Source organism: Thamnophis elegans, chromosome 11, assembly GCF_009769535.1.
Source record: "Thamnophis elegans isolate rThaEle1 chromosome 11, rThaEle1.pri, whole genome shotgun sequence".
NCBI classification, from domain to species: Eukaryota; Metazoa; Chordata; class Lepidosauria; order Squamata; family Colubridae; genus Thamnophis; species Thamnophis elegans.
The window spans coordinates 1,529,778-1,545,972 of NC_045551.1; positions in this window are offsets into that span (position 1 = coordinate 1,529,778).

Here is a 16,195-nt window from a genome sequence, read left to right on the forward strand (position 1 = left end):
TTATTAATGGAAAGTATAAATGCAAATTTTAAACCACAAATATAATATCCTTCATAAACACTTTTATAACTGGTAAAGTGAATCATTACAGTCATTAAGTAAATCATGTGGTCAATTAAAAAATCCATTCTTCCAAATTGATGGGTTTTTTGCTGAAAACAGGGGAAAAATGTCAGAAACCACCCCCCCCCCTAAAAAACCCCACAAATCACAGTCCCCTGACTGCAGGATGCTACAACTGGTCATAAATGCGAATTGGTCACCACATGACCATGGGATGAGCCAACAGTCATGACTGCCATATTTAGCTTTTTATAAATCTGTCTTACCTTTGAACAGTTGTTAAACAACTGGTTGTGGGTTGAGGACTACCTGTGTCAATTCTTTCCCTTTGGGTTTTTATATAGTTATTAAACAGATGATGTATCGAATGCTCCAATATGTGTTTTCAAAGAGGCTTAGGAAAACTAGGATACGCACATCTGGTAATGTGCCAGGTCCATGTCCCTAATCAATTGTTGGGTGTTGATGCTGGCTAATGATGATGAGTGTGGATGGTTTTAAAACCAAAAATAAACGTGAGCATCAGCTCTGTGTTACGGGCATCTTAAATCCCCTTTGTCTCAAGCAAGATAAGTTACTCTTACCAAGTCTTAAGGATATTTGCCTCAACCTTCCCTTCTACAAATTGTTGACAAAGGCAAAGTCTTTACTAAAAGGAGACTAATTTTGTCCAGAACTTTGTAGCAACAAACAGAATTAGACATGGATAACAAAGGAAGCAAGCTTTCTAAACACCTATTACTTTGAGGTACTCAAACAATTTTCAGATGACAATATGAGGATTCGAATGCCTTTCTTTTTAAACAAGAGTGTCTGTGTGTATCTGCGTGTGAGGGAGCAATCCAAAGTAGTAACAAGGAGTTCTCCTTCTCCTTTCTTCTTCATGGAAAAAATAACTCAACCCTTCACTTTTGGGAAAGTGAGAAGCTTTGCTGTTGAGTATTATTCATACAATGCTTATCATCTTCCTTATCAGTGTGAGAATTGATGTTTGATTAGTTTAATTTAAATGTTATTAAGATGGCCCTTAAAGTTTAGATTTTTTGTGTGTTTTTCCCACCCTTTTATTTGTCCAGATCTTCACACATTTTTTTAAAATGTGGAATTTCAAAACATAAACATGCACTCCTCCGACTGTCCAGAATTGCATATCATGGATCACTATTCTTATGAGAAATAGCAATGGATTTAATAAAGTTAGTGCCAATAAAATAAACCATAGTTTCAATTCATGTAATTTGTTCCTTGCCAGAAGAGGTTTAATGTGCCTGTATAATAAGCTGGCATGTGTGTTTGTGTGAGAGAAAGCAAAAGCCAACTTAAGTATTTCATGTTGTTAGCCTTTCTTAAGCAAACTCTACCCAAATAAGCCAAGATCACACAATGTTATGTAGTAGTAAGCAACCAGGCCAGAACCGTTCTAATCCCACTTTAGTCATGAAGACAAGCTAGTGACTTTGGACTAGCCATTCTTTCTCAAACTTCAGGGTCAACACTGACTTAAAGCAACAAAAATGGGGGGTGGGGGAATAGTAAGCCAAAAGGTTCCACAAATGATATGAGAAAAAATCTCTCTCTCTCTCTCTCTCTCTCTCTCTCATCTATTTATTATCATCATCACCACCACCACCACCTTTTAAAGCTGTCTATGTTTAAAGAAGGATTTACTTGTTTTAGTTGCTTCTTTTCAAACTAGGAAAGAACTGTTTCTACAAAATAAGGCTCTTTGGTAGAAACTCTTATTATCCCATCTATTTTTTGAGGGGTGCTTCCATTCTATGTTCTGACTCCACCAAACCTTTCAGCTTCTTTCTGAGGTGTCAAGATTTCATTGACTGAATTATGTTCAACAGTATCAATGAAACCAAATTGTTGTTGGTGACATCCTGTTGGTGCACTTTATTAATGAAAACAATGAATTTGGAAAAACTCTGTGGCTTCCAGCCAAGGCATTAACCGCCTGGTTCAGTCATCTGCGCTGAGGTAGGCTCGGTTACAAGGATGCTCTCAACAGCAGCAGTGACATAAATGTCATCTGTCTGGTGGCTTTCCTGCAGCGCAATCTCATCATGCTTCTAAGTAAACAACAAACCACATACACGGCAGTCTTGTTTAACAAATGGTCTCCAACATTTTCATAGAGAACAGGAAGGCATTGAAAGGATCTGACTCAATTCATCTGAATCTGTGGGCGACTAGATTTATTTGGGTTTAATCTATCGTGGGCCTTTAGCATATTTTTGGTCCCGAAAAAGAGAATACGAGAATTAGTCTGGACTGCAATGTGAAATTGCTCAGAGGCAGACAATTTCAATGAAAGAACTGCCTTCCACAAATATCTTGTTGGCCCATACTATAATTTATTGATGCAAAGGCTATTAGTGGATGAATTGAGAAATAGGTCTTCCCTCCTCCTCCTTCTCCTTATCCCTCTCCATCAGGGGTGGGTTGCTGATGGCATTTCTGCCAGGTTGGTGCGCAAAAATTTTTGCACGCATGTGCTCTGTTTGCTTGTGCACATGCCAAATGTGCGCTCCATGCATGAGTGCATTTGCACCTAAAAAAGGGTCTGGGCATGTGTAAAACATTAAAAAAGGGGGAAAATTACATTTCTGCAATGAAAATGTAATCTGCAATGAAATGCGCAGAACCAAAAATCAAGATGGTGGCACCATAGGAGAACCGGTATGCAGGCATGGCAGGCCTGGGTCACTGCCAGTTCCAGCGACCCAGACTGCTAAATTACTACCAGTTCAGCCGAATCGGTCCGAACCAGTAGGAACCCACTTCTACTCTCCATCTCCCACTGCTCCTTCTTCCTCTCCCTCTCTCTCTCTGACTTGCTCTAGTTATCATCCTGTTTTCCACCAACAATAGCAGAAACTTTCACCAGGTTTAACACATATGTTACGCTTGCTTAAAGCCAATGATGGCTGGTGTTCTCAGGTTCATACCACCACTACATTGGTCTCAGATCCCCAGTCATTTCTTCCTTAGAGTTGGTTTTTGAAAGAGGAAAGGATGCTGACTAGAATGCAAGTTATGGTTCCTCTTACTTCAGCAAGTTTAAACCAAACTGTGCAAGTCCAGATCCTATCATAATCCCTGAAAATTCTCTTATTGGTGGATTTGGACCAGTTTAGATATTATAGGCTTGTGATTAGACTTGCAATGAATCTGGGAACCAAGAGGCTACAGAAGCCAATAGTTCTCCAAGGAAGAAAGAGAAGGTCATATGTTAGCTCTCTTTAAAGAATGGTTCTTTTATTCTTCTAAGCCTGTGTTTCTCAACCTTGGCCACTTGAAGATGTCCGGACTTCAACTCCCAGAATTCCCCACCAGCTGGGGAATTCTGGGAGTTGAAGTCCGGACATCTTCAAGTGGCCAAGGTTGAGAAACACTGTTCTAAGCTGTCTCACAGATGGGAAACAGAAAAATTGGTAAATATTATTTTTTCCTTCTTCTTCGGTTTCAGAAATTGTTGATTGGTGCAATTCACTAAACTTACAAGCTTACATATTTTCCCGTGTGCGCTTTAAAATATATATATTTAGTGCAAAGTTTTTTTCCCCTGAAACTGCTTAATTTACAGACCTTTTGCAAATTTTCCCAATGCAATGATCTTCTGTTCCTTATTTCATGAATATATTCAATTTGAACAAATTGTTCTGCGCATACACTACCCTTGTCAAAATACTCTGCAAAATTCAGACCAATGAAACATTTGAAAATAGTTCCTCTACTGGTTTTCAACATGCGACATCCAATAACTTTGCTTTTAAATGCAGACTAAAGAAATCCCATGCCCACGACTCACAGTCTCTGAACAGAAAGGTGAGAAGAGTTATCATATATCTAGAATTATGCAGGAAGAAAAGATGAAGAATTAGAAAAAAGTGTTCCATTCAGAAATAGGAAAATTAGTCTGAGTTGTGCAAAGCAAGCAGAAGGACAGAAAAGAAATGTTTGCCACAATTCAATGAATCGTTTTACCTCCTGTAATTAATACTGTGAGGATGTAGGCTTCTTATTTTGAGTGGTGGGGAGGCTTTTCTTAGAGATAAAAATAAAATGAATTTCTGAGTTTGTTTAGACTAGAGAAAGATGGAAATATATAATCTTATGTGTTACGTGTGTGTGTGGTGTGTGTATGTGTGTGTGTGTGTGTCTTTAATTCAGTTTTGACTCCTGACAACTATGTGGATAAACTCATGTAGTTTGATAAACTCTTGACAGTTTTTGGGAAGTAATTTACCACTGCCTTCTTCCAAGGACTAAGAGAGAGCAACTGATGGATCCAGTGACTAATGGACTGGCTGCATTCCAGAAGGAGCTTGATGTTGTCCTGGAAAGTCTGCTGTCCAGTCTGACCAAAACCCTGGTGGTCAATGGAATGAGGTGGTGGTTGATGCTTTGGATGGTTGATGCTTTGGGTTGATATTGTGCCTGACCTCTCAGCACCCATGTATACTCTTAGCCATATATAATTTTATTAAAACTTTTAAACAAGAAGATAAAAATTGACATCTAACATCAAAAACATCATCAAAAAAGCACAGCAGAGAATGTTCTTTTTTGTGCCAACTCAGGAAGCTGTTGACACATTTCTAAAGAGGAATGATTGAGTCTGTCATCTGCATCTCTATAACTGTCTGGTTTGGTTCTGCAACCCAACAAGACAGACACAGACTTCAGAGGATAATTTAGAACTGCAGAAAAAAAATTACTTCCAACCTGCCTTCCATTGAGGACCTGCACACTGCACGAGTTAAAAAAGAGGGCTGTGAAAATATTTACAGACTCCTCACATCCTGGACATAAATTGTTTCAACTCCTACCCTCAAAATGATGCTATAGGCCACTGAGCACCAGAACAACTAGACACAAGAACAGTTTTGTTTCCTGCCATCACTCTGCTAAAGAAATAATTCCCTCAACACTGCCAAACTATTCACTAAGGCTGCATTACTATTAATCTTCTCATTGTTCCTATCACCCATTTCCTCCCACTTATGTCTGCAAAACTGTAACTTTGTTGCTCGTATCCTTTCTATTTCCTATTGATTGTTTCCTAATATGATTTGATTGCTTATTTGTACCCTATGACTGTCATTGGAGTGTTGTACCTTATGATTCGTGACAAATGTATCTTTTCTTTTGATGTACACTGAGATCATATGCACCAAAGACAAATTCCTTGTGTGCCCAATCATACTTGGCCAATATTCTAGTCTATTCTAAAAGCTAACATAATATAATAGAAAGTAAAAAAGAAATAAATCAAAGAAAAAGCAAAAGTTCAAGAAAAGTACATGGGGTCAGTTATTCAAACATGTGTAACCACTACTGGTGTCAAGAGTGATTCACTCTTGTTTCTTCTCTTTCAGCTTGACAATAATTGGGAGGGTGGTTTTTGTTTTTTAATGTTGGGATGGGAATGGAGTGCCAAGACTCCGTCTGTAGATCAGGAGCCCCTGCTGCTGTCCCTAAGGTCACACCGCACAGATGTTTGACCAATATGGACTGTTCCCATAACAAAAGAATCGGATGTAATTGGATAGTGCAATGAACTGAGGGGGGATGGAAAAAGTTTAACTATATGGACTTTTGTGCGGGAAAACCCAGAGATGGTTTGCTTCTTCTTTGCCAATGTAGTGGCACAATGCAATAAAGTCTTATGTTTGGGAAGCACAATGTCCCAGGAGTTCTCTTTTGGGATTTGCTAGCTGGACAGCTGACAACTGGGCTGCATTATGTTTAAAGACTTACTGCGAAAGTTTCATGTTGCTGGTCATCACCTTTAGAGGTCTTCATAGGTTAGGATCAGATTATTTGAAGAACCATCTTTCCCCAGTTGTTTCTAGCTGTCCAATTAAATGTTTTAGATCCCTTTGGCCAAAGAATGCCAGTTGGAAGACATGCCTTTTCTGCTATAGTGTCCAGCTTATGGAACATTCTACCTATAAAGATCTGGATGGCATCAATTCTGCTGGCTTTTCCTATGGCCCTAAAGACCTAGTTCTGGGAACTCAGTTTGGGGTCCCAAGGAGACTAGGGGACCTGCCTCTTGGTTATACTGGTGATTTGACTTGATGTTGCTCAGTCACTGTGTATTTTAACTTTTGTAATGTTTACAATTGTTTTTATTTTATTTAACCACCTAGAGTCACTTGTTATCATGGCAGCCATAAAAATGTAATAAATAAATAAACTAGACCAAAGTCATCCATCTGGCTTCAATGTCTAAGGCAGGACTAGAACTCAGAGTCTCCCAACTTCTAGTCAAGAGCCACACCAAACTAGCTTTCAACTCAAATTCTATGTATGTGGAATATGTGAGAAAACCAGGATGGAGTAGAGGATGGAGTAGAAAATTGAAGTTAAAAGAGTGGGAAGAACCAGATTCTAGTTCTCAGGTACAGAAAGCAGCTGGGTGATTTTCTAATCAGGATCAGAATCTGTCACAAGCCAGATGGTAACTTTGCTACATGCACTGTTAGCATTCTATAAGAACTGCACCGAGTGTAATGCAAAACTGATGGACCTTGAAAGCAAAGGGGACAAACACTTAAACTAGGTGAATCTTGTGAAATTTCAGCTACAAGAGGTATCAAATTTTAGAAGTACTTTACAAATTTTTCAAAGTGGGGTCTTTCCTCAACAATTTTCCAACTGAGTCACACCTTTTGAGAAAAGGGGTAACCTGTTTCCACCTTAAATGCCAACCTGTGATAAAATTATACTTATAAGTGTGGAGGAGGTAATGAAACCAAGGAGGTGTGATATTTCCAGACTTCAGTTTTCCCCGCCTTTCTATCAGGAGGCTTCCCTCCCACTTCTCTTGCTTTAAATAGAACAAGAAGGATGACCCCTGATTATTTCCCCTAGTATATTTTGCTTCCCTCTCTCAAGGTAGGCATGGATGTGCACAGGAAGTAGATGGATATTCTTTATTTATTTATTTGCTTGACTTTGAGTCTATGGCAATATGTATGACATTTCTCCTCAAATATCTCTCTGCCACAACAGCACCGAGGTAAGTTAGATTGTGTTCTCAATATTTTCATAATTGAGGGAAGGTTTGAATTGATTTCCCCAGCCCAGATTGAACACCTCAAAGTTCAATCACAATCACTGTTTGAAATGGATGAGTTGACAGAATCCTGATATGATAGAGTAAGTTTCAAGTTTCAAGTTTAATTTTATTTATAGGCCGCCCAATCCCAGAGGACTCCGGCGGCTTACAGCGAGGGAAAGAAAATAATAAAAGAAAATAAGAAATAAAAATAGACAGGTTAAAAGCAACACAAATACATTTGTTCCGGTCGGGGCTGGACCTCAACAATGCGGTCAACAGCCCCAGGCCTGCCGGAATAGCCAGGTCTTGACAGCTTTTCTGAAGGCCATGAGAGTGGGTGAGGCCCGGATTTCTGGGGGTAGTTCGTTCCAAAGGGTCGGGTCAGCCACAAAGAAGGGCCTCCTCCGGGGAGCCGCCAGCCGAAATTGTCTGGCTGACGGCGTCCGAAGGCATCCAAATTATTCGTGTTTGTAGACTATGTGTATGTGCATAAAGCTGTGTGACGTTAAGTAACATAAAAAACTAGAAGTATTGTACAAGGTGTGGACTACAACAGAGCCATTGTCCCACTGATATTCGGGTTTTATATATTTGTAGAAAGTTGCTTTCTTTTTCTTTTTAATATTGGAAAGCATTAAAACACGACCCCCCCCTTAACTATCACACAAAGGGATACCAATACATTTTTAAACCTCATGCTTCCCCACATTAGAAAATGCACCCCTTTATCAGAACAGCTCTTTTGGTAATAGGTACATCCTATTTCGGTCAGTTTCTGTTTTATCTAAAAATGAAATGAGTTTCAGTTTCCTTTAAACGCTTGGTTCACCTAAGTAACAACCTGCATTTTATCTCTGCAGATCAGATTCAGCCAGATTCAGATTAGTTCTAAGAAGTCACCTGATTTAACAGTCTGAGTTTTGCTCCTGAAATCAGCACGTTGTGTTCAAAAACCAAAGCTGCACAGTCTGATGTTTTGGTTATCATATGCAAACATTATTAACCTTCACTGGAAAGTCTTATAGGCAGGCCCTAACTGTAAAATAATTGGTTTTTTTTTCTTAATTGATTTTGTGCCCTTACATGGAAGTTTCCTTGAAATCAAACTCTAGTTGACAAATGCTTGGGAGGAAAAAGTTGTTTGCTGTTCAGGCCATCTATTATTGGAATGGGGAACACTTTTTTAACACACACACACATACACACACACACACACACACACACACACATGGAGACCATTGTCTTACCTGAACGGTAGTTCTCTGTGCGCTATGGGAGAACCCAAACTTCAAACTTCAGTTTGTCTAAAGTTAGTTCAGAGTCTTTTGGCCACACCTTCTAAGCTTGACTGCTTCAGTTTATTAACGAAGACGTAGACCTTAAGAAGACTTTGATGAGTTGCTTGCTCGTGTTGACTCGGTCATCTTCATGAAATCTGGACGTGGAGCCAGACCTTTGGCTGGGATTGGATTCTCCCGCAGCACACAGAGATCTACCGTTCAGGTAAGATAACAGTCCTGCTCCTATGCGCTGCTTGGATAATCCAAGCATGGGATATACCCAAGCTAAATGTCCTATGGGCGGGATGATGTCATGCCCAGGGCCCTGTCTGCTTTATGGATCGTCTGTGATGATGATGTCTCCACTGAGGCAAAGGAATCAAGTTTATAATTCTTGATGAACAGTGATGGAGAGGTGCTGACTGTAGTGGCTACGCTGTGAGTGGAGTGAGACCCAGACCTTCGGCGAGCCAAGGTGGTGCAGTGGTTAGGGTGTAGTACTGCAGGCCACTTCAGCTGACTGTTATCTGCAGTTCAGCGGTTCAAATCTCACCGGCTCAAGGTTGACTCAGCCTTCCATCCTTCCGAGGTGGGTGAAATGAGGACCCAGACTGTGGGGACGATATGCTGACTCTGTAAACCGCTTAGAGAGGGCTGAAAGCCCTATGAAGTGGTATATAAGTCTAAACTGCTAACTGCTAATTACAGTACATTGAATTATGTTGAATTATGTACACAGGTAAACTACATGTGAATAGAAGAGCAAATTAAAGTGTGGTTTTAGCTTAGTATTGTTTATAATAATCTTCTATGTGTATCATCACTCTGGGGTTGCGGTGGAAAAGGCCATCTTCTGTAGACTCCATGCTTTTTACCAAAGTACCAGACATGTGAATTTAAAAAATAATAAAAATCCGGATATGCCACCTGCTCTATGAATACGCAGTATAGTTTCCTGTAGTTTGATGTATTGCTGTACAGGAAGTTCACACAGCTGCAAGTCTGTGAAGGATGGAAGGTGGTTTTTCATGCCAGATTTTATGCAGAAAACAACAGGATACCAGTTCCTATAATTCTGCATTATTGCTGAGAAATCCACTCTGTTAAGATGCTGGGCAAACTGCTGTTAGGATTCCAGGAAAGATAAACCAAATTGTTCAAGATTTCCTTATTATAAATTTATTAAAAGTCTACCACTAAGGACTCTGTCTGTTGAGTGAGGCACTACTTTGTCCTTGTTTCAAGTTCAGGTATCTCTGGAAATGGATAATTCTGACTCATTTCTTGAGGCCAGTATCACTAACTCAGCCACTACTTGTTATGGTTAGAAAGACTTTTGCGCAGATATTTTGGGGAACAGTAGGCACTACTGTTCAGGTGTAACATAAAAGTCTGGAATGGGACAACTTGGAAGGGCCAGCACACCAGTTCACCACCTCCAAGTCACCTCAGTCTACCTCATGCTCCACTAACTCTTGTAGACGGCATGTCATTGCATCTCATTGTCAGAGGAGGAAGTCCTCGGATGGCTTTAGATGTTTCAGTCTGATATTTTCCCTCTTATTCCACTTTCAAATGCTGTGCGAAACCAGTGTAGGATGTATTGATACACATAGAGGTGATGGTCAGAAATGTTGAGTCCATATTGACAACTTGTGTTTGTTTCATGCTCTTCTTTTTTTTCCCTTTAGGATGTTGAACATTTCAAACTGGGAAGAGCGTAATCAATCTTCTCAAATTAAAAAAGAAAAAAATAAGTATTGGTCAAAACCAAGATATCTTGAATGTTTTATAAAGCGGTGGTCCTCTAAAGAGGACGTTGTACAATTTACTAGGTTCACAGAAAAGTAGTAATGTCTAAAGAATTATGGGAAGGTAACTTGGTTACTTGTGTGATCCATACTGCTTGTTTGATGAGTTCTTTTTTATTCTTTTATTTATTAATTTGTCTATTTATTTGTCTTTGTCTTTTGCATGTTCCCCAGCTGACTAGCAATGTAGAGGGAAGCAACAAGTAGAGGAAGTGAAATTTCAGTACACGACATGTGAGTGCATAAATTAACCCAGTGCATTTTTTAATGTAGGATGCATTAGTGTTGCTGTGGTAAACATTGTTTTTAATCATTCTTTTTTTGTCCTGCTTACTTCACACTTGATAAATTCTCACTAGAGGAACTCTACCGTCATTAGATTTTGTCCTAACTAAACTTCTGTTGCTATGAAACCCACAAATATTAGGGAGAAGCAGTATAGAAAAGCAGAAAAAAACTCATGGTATCCTGCCATAAAGTTGACCATCTGGAATAACCTCATTGGGATTGTTCCAGCTGGCTTATTGACCCAAGCTAACTAATTATTTTTCCCCACTCCTGGCATCATGTGCATTTATGAAGAAGGTTATTTGATTTTCCTATTTTCAAGCATTTTCCCTTCTGTTGAAATGGGTTGTCACTTTGTGCAAGTATTTGTAAAGGGTCAGGCAAAAGACTGTAATCACAGATAAATCAGAAAAGGAATACCATGGATCTAAGGTAGGAATGCAGATCTTGAGCTCTCACATCTTCATATGTCTCCAGAAGCATTGAGAGCCACTCCCATTCTAGATTCCCCACTTCCCCAATTGTTTCCCCTTTCAGTTACGTCCGACTCGAGGAGGTGATGTTCATCTCTGTTTCCTAGCCAAGGGAGCCAGCATTGTCTGAAGACATTTCTGTGGTTATGTGGCCAGCAGGACTATATGTCAAGGCCCATGAAAAGCTGTACCTTCCCACTGAATTGGTATCTATTAATCTATTTGCATTTGTATGCTTTTAAACTGTTAGGTGGGCAGGACTGTGGCAAGTAATAGGAACTCACCCAATCAGGCAGCAGGCTGTCAGCTTTCCAATGCCGTTAACTACTGAGCCAGTTTGCCCCCTCCCCAAATTGTAATTTTCATCAGAACAGAGAAAATTATTAAATATAGCAGGCATAATCATATGAAGATAATGCATGGATCAAACATGAACAAAACTAAATTATACATTGCTTTTATCTTGATCCCATCCACTTATTTCTTGACAGTCTCTGAAAAAAAAACTGTATGTCCCTGGTATAAAATCTTATATAATTTGAAACATTTATTTCTAGAGTCAATTTATATTCGCATCCAATTGTTAAAAGGGTTTCCTTTTAACATGCCTTCGGTCTGAGTTCTGCTGGCAAAACTTCCAAAATATAGTATGAATTTACAATATTATTCCATTGTTCCACATAATGGAGAGAACAGTCTTTCACTGTCCATGATAAATTTGATGTCATTATTCATATTTTGTGCATTCAATTTCCGTGGTGGCTTTTCATATACAATTTTGTCTTCCTCTCTGAATCCAAGTTTCTTTAGATAAGACAATTGACAAAGAAGCCCATACATGAAGTAGAGTTGTTAAATGAAACTGCAAACTTCCTGTGGAACCATATCTTCATTTTGTATCTGGGGTTTCTCATTAAAAAATGAGTGATATGATACCCAACTCCCATGTGTCTGTGTCATTTGTGACACCCAAACACATGTTATTTTGAAAGTCTTAAAAGCATTTCCAGGGAACTTACATGATTAACAGTCCAGAACAAAAAAGCTAAGAAGTGGACAATGCCATATCAAAAAGCCAATTAGTATGTAAGCAATGGTTTCAACTGCCTCTTTTTGACTCATGCAGTATACAGGTCCTCAATGATTTGATTTGATTGATTTGATTTATTACATTTATATGCCGCCCTTTTCCCTGAAGGGGGCTCAGGGCGGGTCACAATTCAATCAGGGAAGGGGGTACAGACAGGGGGATAAAAAGACAAGACATAACAACAAAATTTAAAAACACACAACAACCATACCATTCGAGAAGGGGGCAAAAACTCTTTAGCCCCAGGCCTGTCGAACAGCCAGGTTTTAAGGGCTTTGCGGAAGGCCTGGAGGGTAGTGGTTCGAATCTCCACGGGGAGCTTGTTCCAGAGGGTCGGAGCAGCCACAGAGAAGGCTCTCCTCCGGGTAGTCGCCAGTCGCATTGGCCGGCGGATGGAATTCAGAGGAGGCCTAATCTGTGGGATCTGATCGGTCTATTGGAGGTAATTGGCAGCGGGCGGTCTCTCAAGTACCCAGGTCCAATACCATGAAGGGCTTTATAAGTGACGACTAGCGCCTTGAAGCGTATCCGGAGACCAATAGGCAGCCAGTGCAGCTCGCAGAGGATAGGTGTACGTGGGTGAACCGAGGTGCACCCACAATCGCTCGCGCGCTGCATTCTGGACAAGCTGAAGTCTCCGAATGCTCTTCAAGGGCTGCCCCATGTAGAGCACGTTGCAGTGGAAGGCAGGTTGGCAGTAATTGTTTTTTCTGCAGTTGTAATTATCCTCTAAAGTCTGTGTCTGTCTTGTTGGGTTGCAGAACCAAACCAGCTTTAGAGGCCCAGCTGACAGACTCAATAATTCCTCTGTAGAACTGTATCAGCAGCTCCTTGGGCACTTTGAGCCTCTTGAGTTGGTGCAGAAAGAACATTCTTTGTTGTGCTTTTGTGATTATGTTATGGATGTTAGGTGTCTGTTTTAGGTCTTGGGATATTTGAAGGTCTCAGCTGTTGATACTGTGTTGTCTAGTGTTTTAAGAGGTTGCAGTATGGGAGAGTTTCTCTTAAAGTCTACCACTATTTCAAACAGTTTTGAGTGTGTTTAGTTCCAGATTGTTCCAGTCACACCACAAGGCTAGTTGTTCAACCTCCTGTCTGTATGCGGTTTTATCATTGTCTCCAATGAGACCAATCCCTGTTGTATCATCTGCAAACTTCATGAGTTTAACACAATTGCTGGCTATGGATGCCATTTGTCACATTTTGAGATAGTCCAGTGAAGAAGCGCCAGCAATGAGTACTAACACTACCATTATTGTAAGGTTACAATAACAGAATTGTAAGTCTGAAAGAACCCCTTATTTTTACTCTTCTGAAAACAAAGGAGGGTTTATTCTGATGCTCCTCTAACAGATTGTGATGGGGCTGTGGTTTTTCCTCCTGTCTTTTCAGATAATTCCTACTTACAATTACAACTCTAAACATCCAGAAACAATGATAAACCCATGGGGAAAAGAAATCAAACTAGATACTGTGTTGAAGGCAATCCAAGCATCACTAAGAGATGCATAGAGAGACAGACTGGTTCTATGCATATACTTTTCTGCCAAGTATCACAGAACCACTGCATGGTCTAATGTTAATCAACCTGTCCTAAATCCAATTTCATCATTCATCAAGGTGAATTCATTTGGGCCAGGCAATTAATCTGAATTATAAATTTAGCATACATTTTGTTAATTTGACCTTACAAATCGATTAAGTGCAAGTTATCAGGAGCCTTCCTCTGATCTTGGTCAGAATTATTACAGCCAACTCCCAATCCTTTGAAATCTGGATCAAGTACTCTATTGAGGCAAAGTGGGAAAGTAGAACTGGGGCCCACAAATCCAAATTACCCTTCGTTAATAATCACTGGGAATTTTTCTGGTTTAGACTGCTTAATTGTATCCTTAAATTCTAGATCCATGGAGGTTTGTTTGTTTTTATTCGATCAGATCTGATTCTTGGACACTGTCTGTATATGTCCCCAAGGGGTTTTTTTTTTGTAAGCCTTTTCAGAAGTGATTAGCCATTGTCTCCTTCTAGGCCAGTGGTTCCCAAACCTGGCAACTTTAAGACTTGTGGACTTCAACTCCCAGAATTCTCCAGCCAGCTCTGCAGAGTTGAAGTCCACAAGTCTTAAAGTTGCCAAGTTTGGGAACCACTGGCCTAGGCTGAGAGAGAGTGACTGGCCTTAGATCAGCCTCTGGTGTAGTGCATTCCTGGTTTCTAGTCTTATGTCTTAACCACTATACCAAATAGGCACCAAGAAGGTTAATTCCACATAGAGGTCTCCTTCTGTGCATATAAAACAGGAAAAAAAAGTGATTTTTCTGATATCAGTAGCTATGTGGAAGAAAGTACAGAAGTTATTATTTGAAAAAATGCAGGGATACCGGTTTTCCTAAAATAGCAAGCTACTTTGCATAAACTTCAAAGTTGTCAAGCACTGTTTCACGGGCTCCTGATGTCTTGATTATTCCTCTTTACAAAGACTCATCAGCAACCCTTGGGTTCATTCTTATCTGAACTTGTTTAGCAGAGGAAGCTATTCCCAAGGGCTTTGCTGGTTCATCCTCTTAACGGCTTCTTCACAACTGTTTTGCATTTAAAATACCGATGGCGTCAAAAAACGAAGAGAGCTGGGCCGTCCAAAATGAATCCTTTGGAAATATGGAGAGAACACGCTTCATAGGGCCTCATTCTGAACAACAGACTTGCAAGGGGAGGGCTCTTAATTTTACTTAGCAGCAGAATTCACCACAGCCCAGTTGTGTAATGATGACAGTAAATAATTGATTCAAGGAGGATGGGCCACTTCTTTTGAATCCCACAGATGTTCTGAAAGGGGGGGAGATGGGATGTTTTGAACGTTGAGCGCTATCTGCAAGTACATCTGGTTAAGTCTGAAGATGCAGTGATTGTTTCTAGTTCTCAGCCTCTTGTGACTTTTCTTTTGGCTGTCACCATTCAAAAATGGAAAGTACAGCCTGTGCAGTCAATAAACACTGTGTGATATTATCATTTGCAAAAGTCTCTTCCTGGCAACTGCCGGTGGTAAACAGCGCAGCTGAATGGGCAACAGCTGCTCCAGAAGAAGGAGCCACAGGTGGTCCTCAACCTATGCCTACAACTGAGCCCAAATTTTCTGTTGTTAAGTGAAACATTTGTTAAGTGAGTTTTTGCCCCATTTTACGACTTTTCTCGCCACAGCTGTCAAGTGCAGTTGATAAGTTAGTAACCTGCTTGTTTAATGAATCTGGATTCCCCGTTGACTTTGCTTCTCAAGAAGGTCGCAGAAGGTGATGCCCGTGACTTTGGGACACAGCAACAGTCATAAATATGAACCCGTTGCCAAGCATCTGATTTTGATCACGTGATTATGGGGATGTGGTAATGATCATAACCGTGAAAAAACCTATCCTAAGTAGCAATAGCAGTAGCAATAGCAGTTAGACTTATATACCGCTTCATAGGGCTTTCAGCCCTGTCTAAGCGGTTTACAGAGTCAGCATATCGCCCCCAACAACAATCCGGGTCCTCATTTCACCCACCTCGGAAGGATGGAAGACTGAGTCAACCTTGAGCCGGTGAGATTAGAACAGCCGAACTGCAGATAGCAGTCAGCTGAAGTGGCCTGCAGTACTGCATTTAACCACTGCGCCACTCGGCTCTAAGTCCCATTTATCAGTGCTGTTTAGTGACTTTGAATGGTCATTGAACTAACTGTTGTAAGTGAGGAGTACCTGCATTGAACCTAGGAAGCCCAAGGATCACAGCTTGCTCCTCATGTGGGAAAAGTGGAAACTCGTGGAAGATTTGGCAAGTCTCTTTTTATTTGCTTAGAGAATTCCCAAGATTTGTTCCACTCTTAGTACTGTTACAATTGTACTTGTCTCTTACAGGGCCATTCTTCTTAAATCCCAAACGACCATCTATTCTTTATTGCTTTGAGGTTTAATCTTTGCCATTTCTTCCTGTGGCATTGTTCTCTTTTCTATACCAAGGAATCTAGCATTCTCAACCAGCAATGGCTAAAGGCTGGTCATATCAGGTTGATTTCTGATGTACCTGATGAATTAATACAAAATAGCTGAACCACCGTATGGAAGCATGAACAAAGGCTAGAA